This window comes from Monodelphis domestica, chromosome 3 (assembly GCF_027887165.1).
Source record: "Monodelphis domestica isolate mMonDom1 chromosome 3, mMonDom1.pri, whole genome shotgun sequence".
Lineage (NCBI taxonomy): Eukaryota > Metazoa > Chordata > Mammalia > Didelphimorphia > Didelphidae > Monodelphis > Monodelphis domestica.
In genome coordinates, this window is record NC_077229.1 from 134,952,759 (window position 1) to 134,976,184 (window position 23,426).

Here is a 23,426-nt window from a genome sequence, read left to right on the forward strand (position 1 = left end):
ACTCTAACTTTAAACCATTGGTCCTATCTATGCCCTCTGGAGACACACAAGGTATATCTCCTATTTATGTATTGTAACACATAGCTTTGCCATTGAGAAGAGGCTGTATCTTTATCTCTGAATGACAAACATTGTTTGTAAGGAGTGAAAATAGAGTTTTGTAAAGTGAATTTGGTAATTTGAGTTAAAAAAAATGGAGTTGGAATGTTGGCTCAATCATGGGCGTGGAACTAAGAATCTGGTAAAAAAAAAATAGAACTTGGTGACATTGGTATTTTCCCTGATTTTGTTCAACTAGAAAGTGGCAGCAACTTATTAATACTTGCAACTTCTCCTAGCCCTTTGTGGAGTATGATGATGAGGTTAAACTTCCAGGTTAAGCTTTTGGGGAATAGTGCCAGCATTAGCACTTCCATTTCCCTTTTTCAAGAAACAGCCTGGGATAGTTTACATAATGCTGCTCAGTGTCCAAGATAAACATTGGAGGTTAAAAAAAAAATTACAAATAGAGAGAATGCATTTCTGAATCCCAAAATATTCAATGGAAAGTATAGAACAAGAAAACATCTCAAGTCCCAAAGGAGGGAGAAGGTAAAGTGGCTAATGAACATCAGAAAAGATGAAGAGAGTGATAAGAGGAAATCAGTGGAGACCAAAAGAATGATGAGAGGAAATCAGAAATACCAAGAAAGTGAGACTCCCTTGAACACCTGGAAGCATCCTTTTTAAAGAGAGAGAGCTGAGAGGGAGAAAAAGTATAATAGCGAAAAGGTGTACAGATAATGGATACACAACAGAGCTAAAGTTCTCAGCTAGGATTCTAATTTAATCCCATAGTCCAGAGCTGGAAGAATTCTCTTGAGGAGGGATAAAGGACAGTGGTAACAATGAAAAGGATATTTGTCACCTACTGGTAACAAAGGACAGGGCCAATAAACAAGTAAAGCACTCATGGCTGCAAGCAATAAAGTAATAATGAACAAGACAAGGCTATATGCAAGAGAACCTCAGGCTTCTCTTGCTGGGATTCAAGCCAGAATTGTATTGTAAGTCAAAAGGGCTTGTACACGGCAAGGGAACTTATTGGTGGTGATTTTATTGGGGCTGTCTCTTCATGTTATGAATTTGATGCAATACCTATCTGTATTAATAAGTTTGTAAATAAAATTCTTCTTAAGTTTTGATCCAGAATATGTGGGTGAATTTAAGAGAACCTGGTGGCCAACTTTGCTAGAATACCAGATGTTAATTACTACAGATAAAAAATCAGAAGTAAAAAGTCTCCAATGTATATTCAGTCATTTTCGGTTCTGTCCAACTCTTCATGACTTCATTTGGGGTTTTCTTGGCAAAGATACTGGAGTAGCAAAATCACTGGCGTAGTTTCTCATTTCCTTCTCTAGGTCATTTTATAGATGAGGAAACTGAGGCAAACAGGGTTCAGTGACTTGCCCAGGGATACACAGCTAGTTAAGTGTCTAAATTTGGATTTGAACTCATTTTTCTGATGCTATCCACTGTGTCACCTAAAGCTTCCTAGTTTTATATCCTAGAATTGTGCCCAAATTGAAGTCAGTCACCAGGCTATAGTTTTCAAAGTCTGAGGAAGAGAGAGCGCGGAGGCATTCAGCAAAGAAAATTCCTGATCCAGTATATGTTAGATTAAAAACTTTCTGAGATGTATCCCAATCCAAATATTATTAGGCTCTAGGAATAATATAGTTCAGCAATTTGTAGTAGCGTTATAAAGGCCACAGCACTAGCCACCCTCTATAAGAAATTCCCCAAATTAGTGATTTGAACAGCTTCAGATTTTGTGCCTGCTAACAGATAAGTAGGTCCCCTGAAGAATTTTTAAATGGTGGGGATCTAGTCAAATGGTGATTGGGTCTAATTAACTCCCCCTTCACCTAATAACATGCTCCCTGAACCTGTGGCCTTCCATACAAAAGCCCCAAATTATTTTTGAACCTTTGAAAACATCAGAGGAAACCCCAGGGAACTGCTGCTGAGCTGAGCCTTTACACCAGCTGCCACTGATCAAAAGGCTGGGCAAATGGAAAAAGATCCAGTCCTGATAGGCAATGGCTTTGGTGGTGGTTTGATCCCAGGAGACAATCATGGCAAGCTGTGAGCACCAGCAACAAAGTGACCTCTGGGGAGAAGAGTTTCACCTCACTGAGAGACCATTATGTGAGGACTTTGTCACTGAATCTAACACATTCAGAGAAAAATGAAGAAATTCTACCCTGTTTCATCACCTTTCAGACTGCTAATGCCAGGATAATCACAATGTGTATATAATAATTAGTAATCCTAGAATATGAGCTACAATGTCTAAAACAAAAAAGTGAACCCATGAAGATAGTTACTGGTTCTCTGTCAATTTATCTATTCTATTAACCTCCTCTTGGACAAAGAATTCCCTATACAGTCTGGATACCATGGTCAGCAACTTAAATGATTTCCTCATTGATACTCTCTCATTCCCTTAATATCAAACTAAATAACAAATATTTATTAAATTCCTACTATATGGCAGACATTGTTAAAGGCAGGATGCTAAGTAGAAAGAAAATAAGATTTGGAAACAGAAGACCTGGGTTCAAATCCTGACTTTTCCATTTAACTTCCTGTGTGGCCTTATTTCGTTCGGTAAGTCATTGATCTCTCTTGACATTACTTTCCTTATATATAAAATGAAAAGCCTGAAAGAGATGGCCTCCAAGGTCCTTCGAGTTCTTAATCTGTGATTCTATGAACTTTATTTTGATACACACCTTAACCATTAACTTTCTGGATTTTTCTTCCCAAAACTCAGAATATTACCAGAAAATATAAGAATTATGTTTACCTGAACCAGAACTGAAGGAGGTCACAATACTTCTTGGCAATCTTATTCAGTGATTTTTAATTCTGATTATTCCATTTTTTTCTATATAATGGCCATTCCAAGTTTCCCCACTCTTTTCAAACTCCCAAACCCCAGCTCCATCTTTTCCTCCCTGTAGTCCCCACTTAACTGAGAAATCAGGATGGCAAAAACAAATTCCTTTTTCTTTCCAATATATCATGTCAGCCTGCCTATCTGTCTCCACTTTCTCTCCATTCCTTTGCTTCTTTGTCCTAAAAGAGTTCTGTCTCATTTCCCAAAACTAGCACTTCCACTTGTGCCCTCCAGTCTCCTACCTGCTATTGAATATTGGCCTTCAATTATTCCCTCCCTCTTTAGTCTCTTTAATGAGTCCCTCAATTTCTCTAATTTCTACCTTAAACCATACACAGAAAGGGGAGGGGACAGAATAATACCTCTCCCTTCATCTTGCTGTCTGTTCCAATTACAACTCCATTTCTTCATTTTAATGTCTCTTCCTGTCTGTCTATCATTGATTCTCTATCTGCCTCTGCCATTCTCTAGCTCCCCCTTCCTCTTCATGCCCCTTCCTTCTCTCTTTTTTTCTCTATGCATGTGGCTCTCTGTGTCTCTCCATCTGTCTCTGTCTTTCTGTCTCTATTTCAAACACTACCTCTGTCTGTCTCTGTTTTCTCTGTCTCTGTCTCTCTGTCTTCTCTGTGTCTGTCTCTGTCTCACTGTCTTTCTATACATATATCTCTGCCTGTCTCTCTTTCTCCTCTGCCTTTAAAAAATATGATACGGTGGAAAGAGAACTGGATTTGGATACAGGGGCTCCTAGGCTGAAATCCTGCCTCTCATATTTTCTATGTGTCATCCCTTAACCTCTCTGTCACTAAATCCCAGTCTACAAAATGGGAAACTTTCTCAAGAAAAGCTCTTTGTAAATTGTAAGAGATTATGTCATAGCCAATTTTTTTCCAAAAAGTGGCCTACAATTCTGCTTCTTTGCCAAGCTCTGTCTCCTTAGTCCTCTGAAAAGTGCCATTCAACTCCACCAGTTTCTTGGAATTGCTCTCTCAAAAGTCTCCAGTATGCAATAGAGTTTTCTAATCTTCATCCTCATTGACCTCTCTGCAGTGTTTGACACCATTGAACAGTCAGATTGTCTTGCTAGCTGTTCCCTCTACACAGTATTTTATCTCTTTCCTCTGCTTCTCCCCAGGTGATCCTCTGTGTCTGGAATACCTTCCCTCCTCATCTCTGCCTTTTGAAAAGTCTGTCTTCTTGTAAAGCACAGCTCATATGCCCTATCCTGTAAAAGATGTTTTATCTTAAATGTCTCCCTCTTGAAATTAGGTTGTTTTATTTTGCATATGTTTTATATTTACTTACTTGCAGGGACATGCTGGTAAATATTTAAAAATCAGGACCTGGGGAGGAAAAAACTGTATATATATATACAGTTTATATATATATATATATACAGAATATATATATATATATTCTATGGCCTCAGAAACTTCCTAGCTGTGTGACCCTGGGCAAGTTACTTAGCCCCAATTGCCTAGCCCTTACCACTCTTCTGTCTTGGAACCAATATATGATATTGATGCTAAGACAGAAGTGATAGACCCTGGAACTAAAGCATCCCCTCCACCTCCTTCCCATTTTCCCTAGCACCTGCCTGAGCCTAGAACAGAAAACCTGGCAGGACACCAGCATACCCCTGTCAGGCCCAGACAAATGACCTCCTGCATCACTGACCATCTGGCCCAAGACTGCGGTTCCCAATCCCTTTAAGGCTATCCAATAATCTGGACATAAGTACCCTGCTTTGACCAATAGGGCCAATCCAGATTACCTAATCCCACCCTATAAAATATTCCCCCCTTCTTCACCCCAGTGGAGCTCCTTAGCCATTTACAGGTTTGGGGCTCCTCCCTTGCTCTCCCTTCCTCCTTCCTGCCCACTTCACTGCCATCAATCTCCCATCCTCCTCTGCCCTCTCCTTTCCTCTAATAAAGCTTTTCTCTATTACTCAATTTCTCTGACTCATTAGTTTTGGGTCAGATGCGCATAAGAGTTTTTTAAAAATTATAGATAGATAGATAGATAGAATCTCACAAGCTAGTTAGAAATTGCTCCAGCATACCCTTCCATATTTGTATGCAACTTACATCCCTGCTCCCTCTGGTATAATGTAAGCTACTGAATGAGAAGAAATGTTTCATTTTTAGTCTTTCTATCCCCATTACCTAGCCATCTAGCTACTAGACATCAGTAAAATTACTGAAAAATGTATCCTTTATTGTTACTACTCTTCCTATCTCTCTGGCAAGTCCTTCCCTGGGTCCCTCAGTTACTCCCTTTTCTTCTACCTATTATTATTATTATTGTTATTGTTGTTGTTGTTGTTGTATTAGTTATACAGATGAAGAAATCAAGGCTCAAGTAAAACAACTTGTCCAGAATAGCACAGACAATCACTAAGGAGCAGGTCCACCACATGTAGACAGGTCTTTCCAGACTCTTAAGTTCAATACTATGTCTATCCTGCAATGTCTTGGAGTCTCATCCCAAGTTATTGCTGTAGGTCCTGGCCAAGCAAAATCCTATAACCATGAGAAGACTTTAACTAGCCTGATTCCCCTTTAACATGACAATATCCATTGACCCTGAATTATACTGTTCAGCTCCTTTTCAAGAGGCATTTCCATTCAACCACCATCTTGTCTCTTCCCACCTCTTACTACACTTCTGTCTACTACATGTTTGATAACAATAGTAAGCATGCTGTCCTTGAACCCAGGGACTACTTGTATTCCATGATAAGGAATTAAAGTAGAATTTTAAAGGAAATCATAAATATGCATGAATACATAAATATATATCAAAGAAGTAAATAAATAGATGAGGAAGTGAATTCTTAATAAACAAATAAGATTAACATCTGTTTTGTCCCAGAAAAAAATTGTTCCATAGGAAGGGTTTGCTTGTTTTAATTAAGAAACACTTATTAGGTACTTGCTAAGTGCAGAGCACTGTGTTAGGCCAGAGAACAGAAATAAAAGCTCCCAATTTCCATTCCTTCACTCAAGGAATTAACAATCTAATCTTCTAGGGGTCCCTTGTTCTCCCTCACATAATTCCTCTTCTCTTTTGCTAAATCCTATCTTCAGTGGCCCAGTGGCCTTATTTTGTCTGATATCTTGAAAAGCATTTACTTCTTTGCTATTCTTTAGTTTCCTCTCCTATAAGATAAATAAGCTGGACTACTTATCTCTGAAGTCCTCTCTTGCGATTCCAATTCTGAGATTATGATTCTTGGGGAGAGCCAAAGTGCTCTAAATTAATCTGAGGCTACAAAGATCACTTTTAGCTGAAAAGATCATGGAGCCAATACCTGAGCAGAGTCTTGAAAGAAGAGAAGTATTTTAACATGGTAATCCAACCTCTATTTGCTTTTGTTCTTTCTATAGTTTTGCCTACAGGGAACTCACTACTAAAAATGATCTATGACAATGTTGATATGAACTAAACCAGAGAGTTTCTGAGGCTCCCTTCAGCACTGCATAATCCTAGGATCTATGACAGAGTTATGATATATAGAAGAGAGCTAAATGATAGATGGATAGATAGATGACAGAGTTGATAATAAATATCTGATAGTAGCTAGATGGCAGAAATGCTAAAAATAGAGATATGATAGTAGATACATAGAAAGATATGATAGGTGATTAATAGAGATGATATAATAGAGATATCTATAGCTATATAGATAGGTGGGTGACAGACACGTAGATGGTATAAATATTTGCTAGATCATATTTTTTTTTCCTTTCAAAGAAAACCAGTGTTATCACAGGGTGTTTTGTGAGTTAGATTTAAATAAGGCAGAGTTGAACGAAATCATCAACCTCATTCTCTTTCCCAAAATCATCCAAGTCCAGTGGTAAAACAAAAATTCAAGATGACTGGAGATGGCTCAAGGCACAGTGGATGACCTTGGCATATTCAATGTCTGGCCAAGTTCTAAATATGCCACAGTGTCTGCTTCAGTCACCTTTGTGGCTGTTGTAACAAATTACAGAAGAACAGAAGAAGAGCGGCCCTTGCCGCTCTTCTGCCTTGGAACCAATACACACACAGTATTGACTCCAAGATGGAAGGTAAGGGTTTGTTTTTTTTTTGGAATGATATTTATTTAATAGGATTTGTATAGACAAGTGGAATAACACACATAAGTCCAAGAGGCAAAGGAGCCTTGGGGTTATTAGCATATAGCCCCTGGGGGCAAGTCACTAAAACTACTGTTAAACAAGGGGGAAAATGCCCCCTGCCAGGGACATGGGGTTGAAGCTTTTTCAAACTTGGCCAAAGCCTACTCCCTTAACACCAGGATAGGTCTCCATAAGAGCAACCTGGGTGGCAGTGAGGAGCCAGGAGCTTTCTCTTCTACTTAAAGGAGGGGATGGCAAGTTAGGGAGAGGTGTGCTCATGGCCCCCAGGGAAGGGGCCCTTGAGGTTTGGTAGGCTCCAATGTGGCTAATGGGATGGGATTTCCTTGAAGGAAAAGGGCCATCTCTGATGGTCCTCCCACTCCCATATTTCCTACTGACCCAAGTGTATTGGGGAAAGAGGAGTTGGGGCCTTAAGAGAGGGGTGGCCTGACTCACAGTGATGACAGCACATGAAACAAGTCTCTGAAATGAAGAGGAGGGCCAGGACCATGAAAATATGAGATAGGGACTTACCCACTAACTCCCATGCCCTCAAGCCCCATGAAAAGCACCATTGATCAAATGTAAGGGGATTAGTTCTTCAAAGCTAACAGGCTGACAAATGTTAGTGCTCCTTCCCAGGGAGGACAGAGTTGCAAATAGCCACTCGGCCAGGAGAAGCCAGTACCTAGGAAAACGGGTTTTTGCATTAGTTTATTTAAGAGGGTTTGGGGGCCTGGGTAAGTGGATAGGACTTAATGGCCCCATTAGAGGGAAAGAGAGGGAAAGGAAGAAGATATATAGATAATAAACCTTTAGTGAGTATATATTATGTGTCAAACACTGTACTAAGTGCTCAAAATATAAATGGAAGCAAAATGAAAGACCTTGCCCTCAAGGAGCTTACATTCTGTAATAGAGGAAGATAGCACACAAAAGGGAGCTAAAAAACTAGGAAGGAGATAAAAGGGGAAAAGTATTTACTCATGAGTAAGGTGTAGAAATAAGTTGAGGAGCTATAGGCTGATCCAGGTCTGAAAGGAATGTGACTAATGTTAATACTTTCTCAAATATGAACCCTGTGAGCAAAATTCTCTTATATCTGTTTTAAAGATAAGGAAAAAGTTTCTCAAGATGTGACTTGTCCATGACCCCATAGATTTTAAAACTTGAAGCATTTTTGTGAGTTCATTTCTCTCCTTACTGTATGAGTAGATCTTATTTCACACATCAGATTTCCTATCATTTCTACTTATTGTTCCTAATTCTGTTCTCTAGAATAACATAGGACAAATTTGTTCCTTTTGCTATGGGACAGTCCTTGAGATCAGATCAGATTATCAGAATACACTAACCCTTCTCCTCCTCCCTAGACACTTTGTCTTTACAGTGAGGTCCTGAGTTCTGTGCCTGATGAGGACTTACTTACAGTCTTCTAATGCATCAACCCCTCTTAAGGAACTGGTACTTGTCACAATTCAGCTATTTCACTTGTGTATACCAATGGCACCTGTCTACCATCCCATGGTGCCTGTTTATTGCAACATACAGTCTTTAAATTAAATCATAAATGTCACGATTCCCTTCCAGGAGAGCCTCATAAAATGGGAATATTGAAGTCAGAAAAAGTAGAACTGACAACCCCAAAAAGAACAATGAGATAGAGATGTGAGGCCCATGCATGAGAGCTCAGTGGCCCATAAAAAAACACCATTAAGTCACAAAAAGAATGGTATCTGACTTTTCCTCTCCAAAATCAGATACATTATATCCTGAAGTCTTGTCAATGGAAGCATATTGATAAATAGGAAATATTTAAGCCACAGTGAAATAAAATGTTAGTAATCCTTCAGTATTTCTTAAATTCATCCATTCATTAATTCAACAAATATTGATTGTCTAAGAATTCAAGGCACTGAGCTGGGGATGTAGCACAGTGGTAGAGCCCATGTTAAGCTTGTATAATGCCCCAGAATAGATTTGGGGCATATTCATTAGACTTTGGTGAAAGGAAAGGACAGTTAGATGATAGGGTGTTCTGAAAGACTTAAGTTCAAATCTTGTTTCAGATATTTAGTAGCCAAGTGATCCAGTCCAAGATGTTTAACATATGTCCAACTCCATGTTGTCAGTTTTAAAATAAAGAGATTGAATCTGATGTGTTCTGTGATTCCTTCCAGATTTAATCTATGATTATATAATGCAAGGATGGGCAATGATAATATCTTCTTACACTTACTTCCTTCTCTGTCAATATAAAGCACTTTTTTTTCCACTAATTCATTTGACCCTTGTAGCAATAATATTAATTTAGAAAAGGAATTGTCTCCATTTTTAAAATCAGGAAATAGGTTCAGAGAACTTATCTGACTTACCCAAGGTCACATACTGTAACTATTAAGTGAAAAGTCATTATTCAAATTCAGGGCTTCTCACTTTAATATTCTTCCTTGTATTATAGTTGTGGTCATACCATCATCCCCTTCTCTTATCTTCAGCCTCTCTTTACTGGATCATTCCCCCACTGTCTACAGACTTATATCTCCCTCATCCTTAAAAAAAATTTTTCACTTGATCAGAGCATCCCCTCTCACTGTCATCCTATATGTCTCCTGCCCTTTGTGACTAAACTGCAAAAAGCTAGTGCTTCCACTACTGTTACTCTTTTCTAAACCATCAGCAAACTGATTTCTGTCATTATCATTCAACTAAAACTGCTCTCTCCAAAATCACTGGTAATTTCATAATTGCTAAATCTAATGACCTCTTCTCAATTCCCAGCCTTCTTAACCTTTCCATTGTCTCTGAACACTCTTTTGCCCTGGATACTGTCTCTATGCTAAGTTTAGATATGGCTCACCATCCTGTTTCTTCTACCTATCCAAGAGACTCTGTTCAGTCTCCTTTAATGAGAAGGACAAGCCTACTTATTGTAGATGTCACCCAACAGTCCTGCATCCTTTTCTTTTCTCTCTACTATCTCACTCAAATCCTGCCTTAAATACTTCCTACTTGTGTGGACCCAGGCAAGTCTCTTAACCTCTGTTTCTCTGTTTCCTCAACTGTAAAATGGGGAATAACAGCACTTACCTCCCTGGATTGTTGTAATGAGATAATATTTGTAAAGCACTTAGCCCTGTGCTTGGTACATAGTTATTGTTGTTCAGTATTGTCCAACTCCTGGTGATGCTGTGTACACCCTCCTGTCTGTGGGTTTTCTTAGCAAGGATAATGAAGTGGTTTCCCTCTCCTTCTCCAGTGAATTAAGGCAAATAGGGATTGAGTGATTTGCCCAGGGTCTCACAACTAGTAAGTATATGAGAACAGATTTGAATTCAGGTCTTCCTGACTCCTGGCCAGCACTCTCATCTACTGAGGGACCTAGCTGCCTCCACAGCTAATGCCCTATAAATGCCAGTTTTCTTAGGATTACGATGTAGATAAAAAGGATATAGACCAAAAAAATAGTTCCTGTTATCTAGCAGCTTGTAGACTCCTTGGCAGGGAGCAGGGGGTGGGGAGTGATGAAAGAGAGTATCCGCATAGAGTTCGATACACATAAAGATAGGAAATCTCAGATTGGTGACTGTCAATAAGCAGGATCATGGTGTCCTGTTTCTCCTGAAACAGAAAGCAGGCAAAAGAAATGTGTCCTTCAGTCTGTATTTCAGTGATGTAGCACTCCCACCACCATTACTTCTTGGGTTTGATCTAGGGTTCTCTTGTCAGCCATTTGTTGTCTTCTATCACCTTCCTTCCACTGGTCCTTCTCTTCTATGTGTGGTGCACCTAGTGTGCTAATGCTCACTCAGACCTCAAGGGCATGGTTAAACAAACAACTCTGGGCAGCTACATAGCACAGTGGATATAGGGCCATAAGGACCTAGGTCCCAATCTGGCCTCAGATACTTCCTAGCTGTGTGACCCTGGGCAAGTCACTTAATTTTCTTTGCCCAACCTTTGCAAGTCTTCTGCCTTAGAATTGATACTAAGATAGAAGGTAAGGTATATTAAAAAAAAAAAGGTAAATAAAAAGCTTATATAGATTCTTAAGATCATGAAAAAATAGAAAAGTGAGACACATCTAAACTATGATGTAGAGTTACTTCCTAGCTCCACAAATGGCCCTACACATGACTTCTTTAGCATAGTAGAATGGGAAAGCTCTACAGACTAATGCTCTAGATGGAGACATGGTAAGCATCTCTTTTGGTCATCACCACAACTTTGTCTGAAGTCTTGGGTGCTTAGAAATTCATTATAACAGGAAAGGAATCTCTTTTTCAGCTTAAACTCTTAGTCAGTTTTCTATACAATTTTGTTTTATCTCAAGTTGAGCAAGTAATAGGCAAGATTGCATGATTAGAAGGAAAAAGTAGAAGATGTGTCCAGTTTGTCTAAAAGGCCTTATCTCAACCAATCACAGGCTCAATGTACAATTTCTTAGCCATCTCCATGCTGTTCCACCATGTGCTTTGACTCTGAGCTCTTTCAGTGACTGTCCACCAACCCAGAATGCTCTTTCCTCCCCTCTACTGTCTTCCCTGATTTCCTTCAAAATTCATTCTGAAATCCACCTTCTCTAGGAGACCTTATTCTACCTCTCTGCCCTCCATTGATATTTTGTGAATATTTTCTCTGGCTTTTTTAAAAATTAAAGTTCTCATAAGCAGAGATTGTGCATCCCTTTTTGGGATCAATTTCTTCATGGATGGCTGATGTGATCTTAAAAAAAAGGAAAAACAGCTGATGTTGGTTTATCTTTACTTTTACAACACGTGACTGAATGTTGCTTCTGTATTTCTATGGAATGGGTTTGATCATTGAGCATCTGGAAAGATCATTCAATAAGATTCATATCCTCACCCATGATATGCATGAGATCTATTAAAATATAGCATAAGCTGTCTCCTTAAAATAAGAGAATAAAAATAACACTAAACAACTCTACAAGCTAACAGGAGAGAAAATGAAGGATATGCTTTGGTTTAATACAACCCCTCTACTATTTGTACCTTCCCTCTGAGATTGCTTTCAAATGACACTGAATAGATTTTGTATATGCATTTTTTGTAGGTTGTCTCTCTCATTTGAATATGAACTCCATTAGGTGAGAAAGTCTATTTTCAACTTTCTTTATATCCTCTGTTTTTCTACTAGTGTCTGACTAGTGTCTGACACACAGTAAATGCTTAATAAATACTTGTTGACTGTTTGTTTTTTTACTGATAACATCATGTTTACAATTCCTGTCTTTTAGAATCATGCAATGAATATTAAAATTTTGTTCAAGACTTTCATTTTTATTCTGTGTCTTTCTTTGCTTTTTAGATGTGTTTCTTATAACAGATTGTGCATTTGTTTTTCTAAATCCAATCTAATCACTCCCATTTGTTTTATTTTCTTGTTCAATCCATTCACATTTCAGGCTATAATAGTTTTCTTGATTATTTCCTCCACTTGTATATCTCTGGTATGGAGGGCTTGTCGTGCCCTCCTAGGGCAGCTCTCCAGCCTCTGACCCCCACCTGACACCCAGCTCTCACTTGTGGCTTCCAGTAGCTGCTAGCATGCGGCAGCGGCCACACCCCGGGCAACGGCTTCGACAGGCCGGCTAAACCTTGTGAGGGTAGCCATCGGGTTGTCATGGACCCCTGATGAACCAGGGCTTTGCTCACCCAGCATGTGAAGACTGCTTCGGCGGAACAGGTGGAAGAAACCAACAAAAAGGTTCAACTGCTGAGATGGCGACGCAGCAAAGCACTGTGGAGTGCTTAGGGCATGTTGGAGCACAAAGGACATCACGGCCATCCAATGCAGCTGAGGAAGTCTCCAGGTGTAACGACTTTTCGTGCCAATGGACCCAGGCTTCCAACACCGAGAGAGTGGGACTGTCTCTGTACATCGACTTTTCCACTTAAATCTCCTTCATGCGCAAGTGTCTTTGTGCACACTCATCTATACACCATAGATGAAAACGCACAAAGACAATCGTCATCCTCAGTTACCGAGAGACTACTACTACTATAGTATCTCTTATCTTATTTTTCTTTCTTAATTAGAATTTTTTTGTTCCTCTTTCTCTATTGTTAATCTTTCCTTCTTATTATTAATTTTGCTTACTCTAGTTTGATGAAAGTCTTTTCCCAAAAGCTCCCTTCTTTTCCTCAACCCTTTCCCTCCCATTTGTCAACCCTTTCCATTATTCTGTAGTTTTCCCTTTTTCTTTATTTCATTTTCTAATTTTCCTCTTTTTTCCCCCTCTCAATTATATGGTTTTAGAGCTCAAAATCCTTTCTCTTCTTGCCTCTAAATAGTAGATTCCTTTGTGGTTTTTTTCTGTATTTTTACTAAGAAAGAGTTTTTTACAATTTTGTTCATTTCATTCTTTTTCTTCCCTTTCTCTGTACTCTGAACTTTTATTTTTTCGTGGTCTCTTTTTATTTCTTCTTTAGATTTTTTGTGTTCTTCATAAAATTAAAGCAATAGAAATTTTATGCTTGAGCTCCCTCTTCTAACAAATAGTACATGAAGTTATTTGATTAATAATTCTTCAACTCTATATTTCAAAACTCTGAAAATGTAAATGAATTGATGGATCACAATGCACTACAACCATCTTTATCTTCTTCAGCATTCTTGCCTCTAAATTGAATTTTAATTAAGTTTTTTCAAAGACCTATTTGTTCTCCCACCTATTGCTCTCATCAATATTATATATAATATACATTTATTCTGGACATATAGTATGTATGTTATATTTAACATTTATACCTCTGTGCTGTGTGATATATGCTATAGCAATAATATACATGTATAATACATAATTATAAAACTGTCTATGTGTGCATGTTTGTGTGTGTGTGTGTGTGTGTGTGTGTGTATGTGAATGTGGGATAGAATGTAGAATGGGTGGTACACAGTTCTCCTGGTCTGAGTTCTCTAAGTTCCTGACCTGGTTTTGGATATGGTCAATATTCCTATTAAATTGCTATGGTTTGTGTAGACCTGCTTCCAGGCTCAACCACCAAAAGCTAGCTGGAAAAGCTTGCAGGTTGGCACAGAGAGAGAATTGCATCTCCTTTGGTCTGAGACTCTTGCCCTAGTTATTCTGCTAGTAGGTTTTACACTGGGCTGGTGAATAGAGCTAAGACTCTACCCGGTCCCTGAGGTAAGAAGGACACCCAACTTCTATTTGCTTCTGAATTTATTCTTTGCTCAATATACATTCTAAGGGCCATAACCATTCCTTGTCTTCAACCTGGAATGACATCCCTAGGCACAAATTACTCTTCATGGAACTCTGGATTTATGATCTCGAAGTGGGTAGAGAACAATAAAGCTTCCATTTGGTGCCTGTTCCCATATCCTGAACAAAATCAGGGTCTCCCAAAAGGGTCTGGGATTTCTTGCTCTGAGCAAAAACCTGTATCCTCTTTTAGATCCTCTGTGCTGGGATGCTCATCACAGCATTCCTCTGGAGAGATTCTGTCCTCCTCTGATTCTCTCTCAATACTAAAATACTAAAAATATGACTGATTCACTGTGATTTTTTTTCTTGGATTTCTTGATCAGGATTATATCTGGTGCATCTTCTAGATCTTAGTGGAGGAGTTTTATTGGGGAATATGCAGATATACCTGGATATATAGTACGTCATTCTGTTCTATTTTAGCTCCAACTGTCCCTGCCCCCAACTAGTTGCTTGTAAACAGATCCTCTCAGAACATTTGTCAGAGGGACCATTTTCTACCAGATCCTCAGAATTATCTGAAGCAATTTTTTTTCTCAGATGAATGATTTTTTGTTGCCAGATTTTTTTTTAGAAATAAAATGTCCATGTACAAAATCAGCAATATCTTATCTTACACTATGATTGTATAACTACTCATCTAATATTCTTTCCATTTTCTATTGCCTCTCCATGGGGGCATAGAGGGGGATGCAAAGATGAATAAGAGAGTCCCTAGCTTTACAAAGCTCATACTCTACTAAAGTAGATAAAACAGACTGGGAAAGTATATTAAAAGAGACAAAAACAAAGTATTCCAAGAACTCAGAAAAAGAAATGTATCATTCCTGAGTAGAAATAGAAAAAAAATTTCCTAAGTGAGCTGTCATATGAGTTGATAGTTAAGAATTTCAATGTAAATAAATGAGGTAGGCAAAGCCAGGAGGCATTCCAGATAGTCAATCAATAAACATCAATTAAGCACCCACTAAGTGTCAGGCACAATGCTAAGCATTGGGAAAGTGAAAAGAGGCAAGAGGCAATCCCTCCCCTCAATAAGTTTACAATCTAATAGGAGAGATAAGAAGCAACCAATAATACACACAAACAAGCTATATACAAGATAAATAAGAAGTAATTAAAAGAAGGAATGCATTAGAATTAAATGGTTGTTAAAAATTTCCTGTAGAAGATAGGATTTTATTTGGATTAGAGTATACCAAGGAATCCTGGAGGCAGAGATGAGGAAGCATGGGGGACAAGCCAGAGAATGCCTAGAGCTGAGAGATGGAGTGTCTTGTTTGTAGAACATCAAGGAAGCTTGTATCACTAGATTAGAATATCTTAGAAATAAATACAAATAAAGTAGGGACATTAATTCATTGCTGGTGGAGTTGTGAACTGATCCAACCATTCTGGAGGGCAATTTGGAACTATGCCCAAAGGGCGACAAAAGAATATCTACCCTTTGATCCAGCCATAGCACTGCTGGTTTTGTACCCCAAAGAGATAATGGACAAAAAGACTTGTACAAGAATATTCATAGCTGCGCTCTTTGTGGTGGCCAAAAACTGGAAAACGAGGGGATGCCCATCAATTGGGGAATGGCTGAGCAAATTATGGTATATGTTGGTGATGGAATACTATTGTGCTAAAAGGAATAATAAAGTGGAGGAATTCCATGGAGACTGGAACAACCTCCAGGAAGTGATGCAGAGCGAGAGGAGCAGAACCAGGAGAACATTGTACACAGAGACTAATACACTGTGGTATAATCAAACGTAATGGACTTCTCCATTAGTGGTGGTGTAATGTCCCTGAACAATTTGCAGGGATCTAGGAGAAAAAAAACACTATTCATAAGCAAAGGATAAACTATGGGAGTGGCGGTTGAGGGGACATGACAGAGGAGAGACTCTAAATGAACACTCTAATGCAAATATTATCAACAAAGCAATGGGTTCAAATCAAGAAAACATGTAATGCCCAGTGGATTTACGTGTCGGCTATGGGGGGTGGGGGGAGGAAAAGAAAATGATCTATGTCTTTAATGAATAATGCTTGGAAATGATCAAATAAAATATAATTTTAAAAAAAGAAATAAATACAAATAAACCAAAATATCTAGAAACAGTGCAAAACAGATAATGAATGTTCTGAATCACAAAAAAAGAGATTCACTACCACTCCCACCTCTGACCTCTATATCATACAAATTACTACATGGTTCAATTATTTGAATGGAAATAGGAATATGGATTCTATTTAAATAAGTGTTACTATTTGCTGGTGTATAAGGTTTTTCAGAAGGACTAGTCCCTCTGGCATGAGGTCTTGCTGAGTCTTTTTCAAGGCTGCTAATCTACCTTTTGTGTCTTCATTTCACTCAATTCTCAGCTTGTAAGGGGGTAAATTTAGGGTTGAAACTGAATATAATTTTAGTTGGTCGCCAGGGATTTAAATTCTAAATCCCAATGAAATACTCAAGTCAGAATGGAATTTTATGGTGGTTTATTTATAATAGAAGGAAGAAATTAAGAATGCGAGAGAGAGGGAAAAGGGAATTGATCTGCTCTGACTGGATATGAGCCAGGCAGCAGTTCAGAGGCCTCAGTCAAGGGGCATTTTCAGAAAACCAAGGAAAAGGGAAGTCAGTCTTTTTTTTTTAAATATCAAATGCAATTTATTATATTAAAAGTGTTGAAATATATACACACTCACAGTCATACACATATATATTCATTTTATATAAGTATACATACACATATATTTATATTTTATGTAAAATATAAAAGGAGCAAAGAAATAATGTTGCAAGTATTTTGGGGCCACTTTGCTAGATTTTATACATTCTACAAGGAATTATAAGACACTGTCATTGCCCTTCAGAGATTTAAAAAGCAAAAATTGAATACACCAAAGTTAAATGACAGTTCATATTTTATATGTTTTTAAAGTACTCAGGTATTCAGATATTTACTCATCACCCATAGGGCATACAGCAAAGCCAAAAGCTTCTCAGGTACATTGGCGGTTCATATACGATGCCCAGAATTATGGGCAGCATAGTGGCAATTCAGATGATAAGAAGAGTGGTTCTCCGTCTTACTAGAAGGATTATATTTGGCAACTTCTTGCTCATTCAATTGGCATGAGCAGCCATGTGTGACTGTAGAAGGCTGAGGTTCAAAGGACCACCACTCTGAAAATGGTCCTAGGGTAGGAGTGAAACAGGAACTCCCTTGAGAGTAGGGCTAGAGAATTTTGTCTAGCTAGACAGGGTAAAGGGGAAAGAGAACAATGGCAGGAAGGTAGAGCACAGGGATTCAGATAATACCTTTTAGGCTTTCTGCAGTGCCTGGATGGATTTGGGCAGAATGGGTAGGAGAGGGAGACAAATGGGATAGGTACACTAGGATGTATGTTCCTGCCAGGACCTCTGCTTCTCAGAGCCATATCAGTCTTAAAGATAGTTAACAGACACCTATGTGATATTATAACCAAAGCATTTTTTAAATAATATTTTATTTGATCATTTCCAAGCATTATTCATTAAAGACAAAGATCATTTTCTTTTCCTCCCTCCCCACCCCCCATAGCCGACGCGTGATTCCACTGGGTATCACATGTGTTCTTGATTCGAACCCATTGTCATGTTGTTAGTATTTGCATTGGAAGTCAGTCTTATAATTGACAACATGGCTGTCTAAAGGAAAACAGTCTGAGATCTCATGCTGAGCTCCTCCAGGGTTGAGTTTCATGGCCAAGCCTGCAAAGGTCCCTATCATAGGAAGTGACATGAAATATATAGTCAGTTCTTTACATCACTTCCTGTGTCTCACATGTTCCAATGGGCTTAAATTTGGCTTAGGACAGCCCAGGGGATCAGTCAGTTGTTTCTGATTTGTCACTTGCTAGCACACAAGGGTCATAGACCATCCTCCCCCACACTTAATCCTTAAGTGGGGGTGTATACATTCCTGGTTGCTAGAATTTTAAAGACTAAACAGGGTGGAGTAAATATAAAACTCACAATCTCTAGTTCCAAGAAGTTGTACTATACAGAATGACCACCTCTGAGTAAAACCATCTCAGCTGATGAGATAAACAAGCTTGAGGGTATCTGAAAAGCCTCAAACCTGTTGGTGAGTTAGGGGGTGTCTATCCCCAACATAACCCTAACCCTAACCCAACATGTGAAGACTTCCTCCAATGGAATGGGAGGATGAGAACAAATGTTTCTAGTGGACATGAAGGAAGCCCAATCTGGTGCTGTAGAGTCCTTGGAAATTGGTCAGACACCTAAGATGACCAAAGTAATCCATTACATCCTGGGTCATTGCTCTAGCCCAGAATAGCCCTGTGAAGAGGGACAGCAAGGAGGGCCCATCTGGCTGACGTAGGAGAGGAGAACCAGATCCAGCATGGAGGGGAAGTGGGGTAATAACTTCAGCATACAATTTAAGCACTAGGAGAGGAGCGCAGCCAGTTTCAGTCCAGTCTCAGGAGGGAGAGAGTAAAGCCCAACACAATACTGAACAGGCAGCAGTGGGAAGAATACAGCCCAGTCCAGTTCAGCCATAGCAGAGCCCAGTGTGTGGGCAGCAATGGACAGAGCAGAGACCAACAAGGTTCAGCCGCTGTGGGAGAGGGTAGAACCAATGTGATCCAGCACAAAGGGCATACAGATGGAGCAATTGCAAACCTCTGCAACAGGCCAGCCAGGTCTCCTTTGCAAAGTGTTCTATCTAAGACCTGAGAAGCAGCTGAGATGACCTCAAGCACCAAAAAAGGAGGGGAAGGATGGTTGGAAACTAGCCAACAAGCCCAAGTTGCCATGACTGAGAGAGGGCAGGTAGAGAGACTTGAAACTTGATTCTTTGGGGAGGGGAAACCCCCATTCCAGGGAACAGGAGAAGAAATATCATGATTGGCCTCAGATGTCACTGAGGAGCTATGCCAATGAGGGTTGACATGGCATCTTTCTAGAGAGCATGTACAGAGTCAGAAGATCATCCACACTGCCCAGAAATCTTCAGTAATCTACCCCCAGCAAGTGCAAACAATACAGTTTTCATCCTGGTCAAATAGCAAAGATTTTCAGGATCTATCTGATAGCATAAGCTCTTCACAGAAAGCTTGGAGGACTTTTAGCATAGCACACATCTTAGCAAAAAATCTTGAAAGATCTTTCTTCAAAAGACACCAGAGATAGGAGAAAGAGATGGAGAAAACCCCAGAATTTAAATAGTAACATCTATGTGTGTCCCAGCCCCAATCTACCTGACTAGCACTGGTCAATTCATTGCCACTAACTTAACACATGGCCAGTCCAAGAACAGTTGGAATACTGGGGATGCAGACATTAACAATGGTAAATGCAGGCAATACTCAACAAGAAACAATTCTCAAATATGTATAGACAACTATTGGATAGTAGTACTTGATCTAGAAACTAAGTGGTTACATAGACTGCATCAGGAAATATGCAGACTTATCAGATCTGCACCACACCAACAAATGCTAACCTTCTACAGATCATACTGATGACATCTCTAGTCACTCTAATATCTCAGCCAATGAAAACAGATGATCTACAATTGAAAAGAAAAATAAGATTGATGAAAAATAAGGAGGCTACTTAAAAATGTCATAGAAAGCAAAAAGATTATGTTGAGTAGCTGGAAAATGAGTTGCAGTCTTGAAAAATTAAAATAAAGCTTTGAGAAAAGAATTTAAAACTTATAAAGGATCTTTACTGCTAGAAGAAGATAAACAAATTTTATGGACTTGTTGAAAGATTACTTGGATTTTTTGTATAGGAATTTTTTTAAACTAAAAGGTCAAAAATGAAACTTTTAAAACTATGAATCTGCAACATCAAGATTTCATTTACAAGATACTGCTGATGATACCTAATAGAAATAAGAGGACTTCAAGCAAGCTCCTAGCATAATCGGAACCTCTTTTAGAATTCACATTAACAATGGTACCTATTAAACAGAAAGTAAAATTTCTACAATTTGAATTTCCCAGATAATAGTTGTCAGCAAAGTTTGCAACTGAGAAAATTCATTAATGGGAGGTTGTTTTTTTATTCAATACTTTATTGGCATAGATTTTCAAGACTATATTCTGAAATTTAACTTTTTTAACTTTTTATAAATATTTATCTGTTAATATTCTAAATTGCACATTTAAGACAGAATCTAACGCTTTCTAAAATGTATAAATTAATGTACTTTGCTCAACTATCAAGTCTTCAAAAATATCTTTTAAAAATGTTAATTAGCAAAAGATTTAGATCAAACACACACACAGGCATAATCATTTTTCAGATTTTGTTCTTCAAGTCCAAGCCACATGAAATGAAAATGAAACTTTCAAAGAAATATTCTAATAATTTTATAGAAAAAATTTGAGCAAGCAACTTTCTCTAAATGGGTCATGACAAATCGTGTGCTAAATCTATATGCAGCTGAATATGTATTACTTATTCTACTTGCCTGAATAGAAAGAAATATTTACAAGCCCTTAAATTATTTCAGATATATTTTTTTAAATCAGTTCAAGATACAAAAACTTTTTCCAAGAGAGTTTTTCCAATCAATATCTAATATATGGCTTATTAATAATAAAAAATAATATCATTTTAAGGCAAATTTTTCTTGCAGAAAATATTTCGGAGATAACATGATACCTTAATAAGAAGAAATGATTATTTCTATGTTAATTTTTAAAAATTCTAAAATTGTGTTTATTTCATGTTTATATAGTTTTAGTAAAAACAGATATTTTATGTCTCAGATTATAAATTTTTTATTTTCATGGAGAGTAAGGTTTTCTGAATTGCAAGTATTTGAATTATATATGTTTCTATATAATTATCTGAAATCCAAACTATTCTACTAGTACATAAGTACTTCTGTATCAAACAATTCATTTTTGAGCTTATTTATAAAAATAGTCAGCTCCCCGTATAAGTTATATCATTATATCTTCTTCCTGTAAAAATTGGTCAGTTGAGACTTTTTAAAAATTCAAATTTTATATGGATGAAATTTTGTTCTGAAACTAAGTAAGATGATGTTTTACATATTTTGTTAATGTTATTATGTTTCTAAGTTTACTTGGATTGTGATTTTGGGGAATCTATATAAGTATTAATGTTAAGAAAAAATGCAATTTTATCACTGGAAAACAACTCCTTTTAATTTGTATATTGTAAAATTATTGTTATTAAAGACTTGTTATAATGTTAATGCCTATGAAGTACTTAACTGGTTATGTTTTAAAGGGGAAGAATAATAATCACTATGTGTGTGTGTGTGTGTGTAAATATAAAGGCAAGATCTTGCAAAATTTCATTGTTTGTTGATTTTACAGGTTCTTTTGGACCATCTACTTGGTCAAGGTCACAAAATCTCATCAATCTTGTGAAAGAACTAGCTAAATGTTGTGAAATTCTAAAATTATAAATTGTTTTTTGAGAAAGTGGATCCCCTCTTCCATTACACTTTTTGTATAAGGAGGGAAAACTTACAAGTTTGTGAAACTTACCATTTGAGATAGAAATTTCTTGGGACTTTAAATTGATAATATTTTGAATTCAGGTATTAAATCAGAGCATTAAATCAGAAATCCACCATTTGATGGAAATGTCACAAGCGATTCAGAGGAAGTATGATCCTGGAAGTGTTAAAGGTGATTGGGAAAAGTTTCAAGGCACACCTGCAGGTAGGATACTCTTGTCACAGTTTCCCCATTATGTTATTTCCCTTTTAAAGAAGACTGTTTCCCAGCTGGTTAATTCTGAGCCTGACTATTATACCCTGTGAATAAGGTGGATTGCTGTGAAATTGACTGTTCCAAATAGTAGCCATGACTCTTACCTTAAATCAAACAGAACTATGAATACTTTATTCTATTATACCTGTGTTGAGCCCTCACACTTAATCTGGACAACCAGTCTTGATGTCATCACAACCATGTGCTTGCTTTTTTCCTTTCATAGCAAATCTCTTTAATCATGACAGATAAAATTATAATTTTTAATGTAATAAATCTCATTGTTATAACTACTGTAATATCTTTTCATTATGATAAAAGGGTGTAAGAAAATATTTTATTGATTTCATTTTAAATTGGTAGCCAATTTCAGACACCAAGAAACTAAGTTAATGGTGTTTGGAGCTTGCTAAGAGTTACATATTTGTGTGTCAGATTAGATCCTTGAAATATCTTATTCCTTCTAAAGGATACTGGGAGGAGAGAAGTAGCTAGGTGACTCAGTGTATAGAAAGCCAAGCATGAAGTTGGAAAGTCCTGGGTTCAAATGTGGCCTCAGACACTCCCTACCTGTGTGACCCTGGGTAAGTCATTTGACCCCCAAGAACCTGTCCCTTACCACTCTTCTGCCTTGGAACAGATATTTAGTATTGATTCAGAAGGTAAGGGTTGTTTAAAAAGATAATATTGAGATGAGGGAATCAAGACAAAGATGCAAAAAATTGCAAAGACAAAGATGTAATTTTAAAAAATTAAATATAGTAAACTTTTAAGAAAACAAGATTAGACTGTTTTCTCTAAGAACTAGAATATATAATGTATGTAGTTAACTTCCAACTGTTTCTAATGTGATAATAACTTTTCAAATTTGGATTAAGGATGTTACATGCAAAAGTGCATTGAAAATTATGAAAAGGGTGAAATTATTTTCCTATTTGAATTGCCTACTTGGTACATTTAAGAGACAAAAGTTCCTTTTATATGTCAGGTCCTCATAGATTCTTTTTTAAAATTCTTCTTTCAGCCTATTGTGACAGTATCAATATCAGATACAGGGTTTAGGTAAAGATAGAAATAGAAAGTAGCATATAATAATTGAAACTCTCTGAAGTTTCAGTTGAGTTATGGGTTTTTGATTTAATATTCCTCTTATACATTTGTTGCCAATAAGATCAGAACCATCAGACTTATGTCATTTTCACCACATGAGCTAATTATTGGAAAAGCAAATTTAGGAGACTGTACTAAATTGTATTGAGTCTGGAAGACTGGCAGATTTTAGCAAAATTATCTGAGTTTCCTGCAAGTGACTTGGAACTGGAGAAACAAA

General features: G+C 37.6%; 1 pseudogene; it reads left to right on the forward strand.

Annotated features, from left to right (window-relative positions):
• Positions 1-20,013, forward strand: part of LOC130458079 (cyclic AMP-dependent transcription factor ATF-1-like) — a 52,449-nt pseudogene extending 32,436 nt beyond the window's left edge.
• Positions 20,014-23,426: the final 3,413 nt, after the last annotated feature.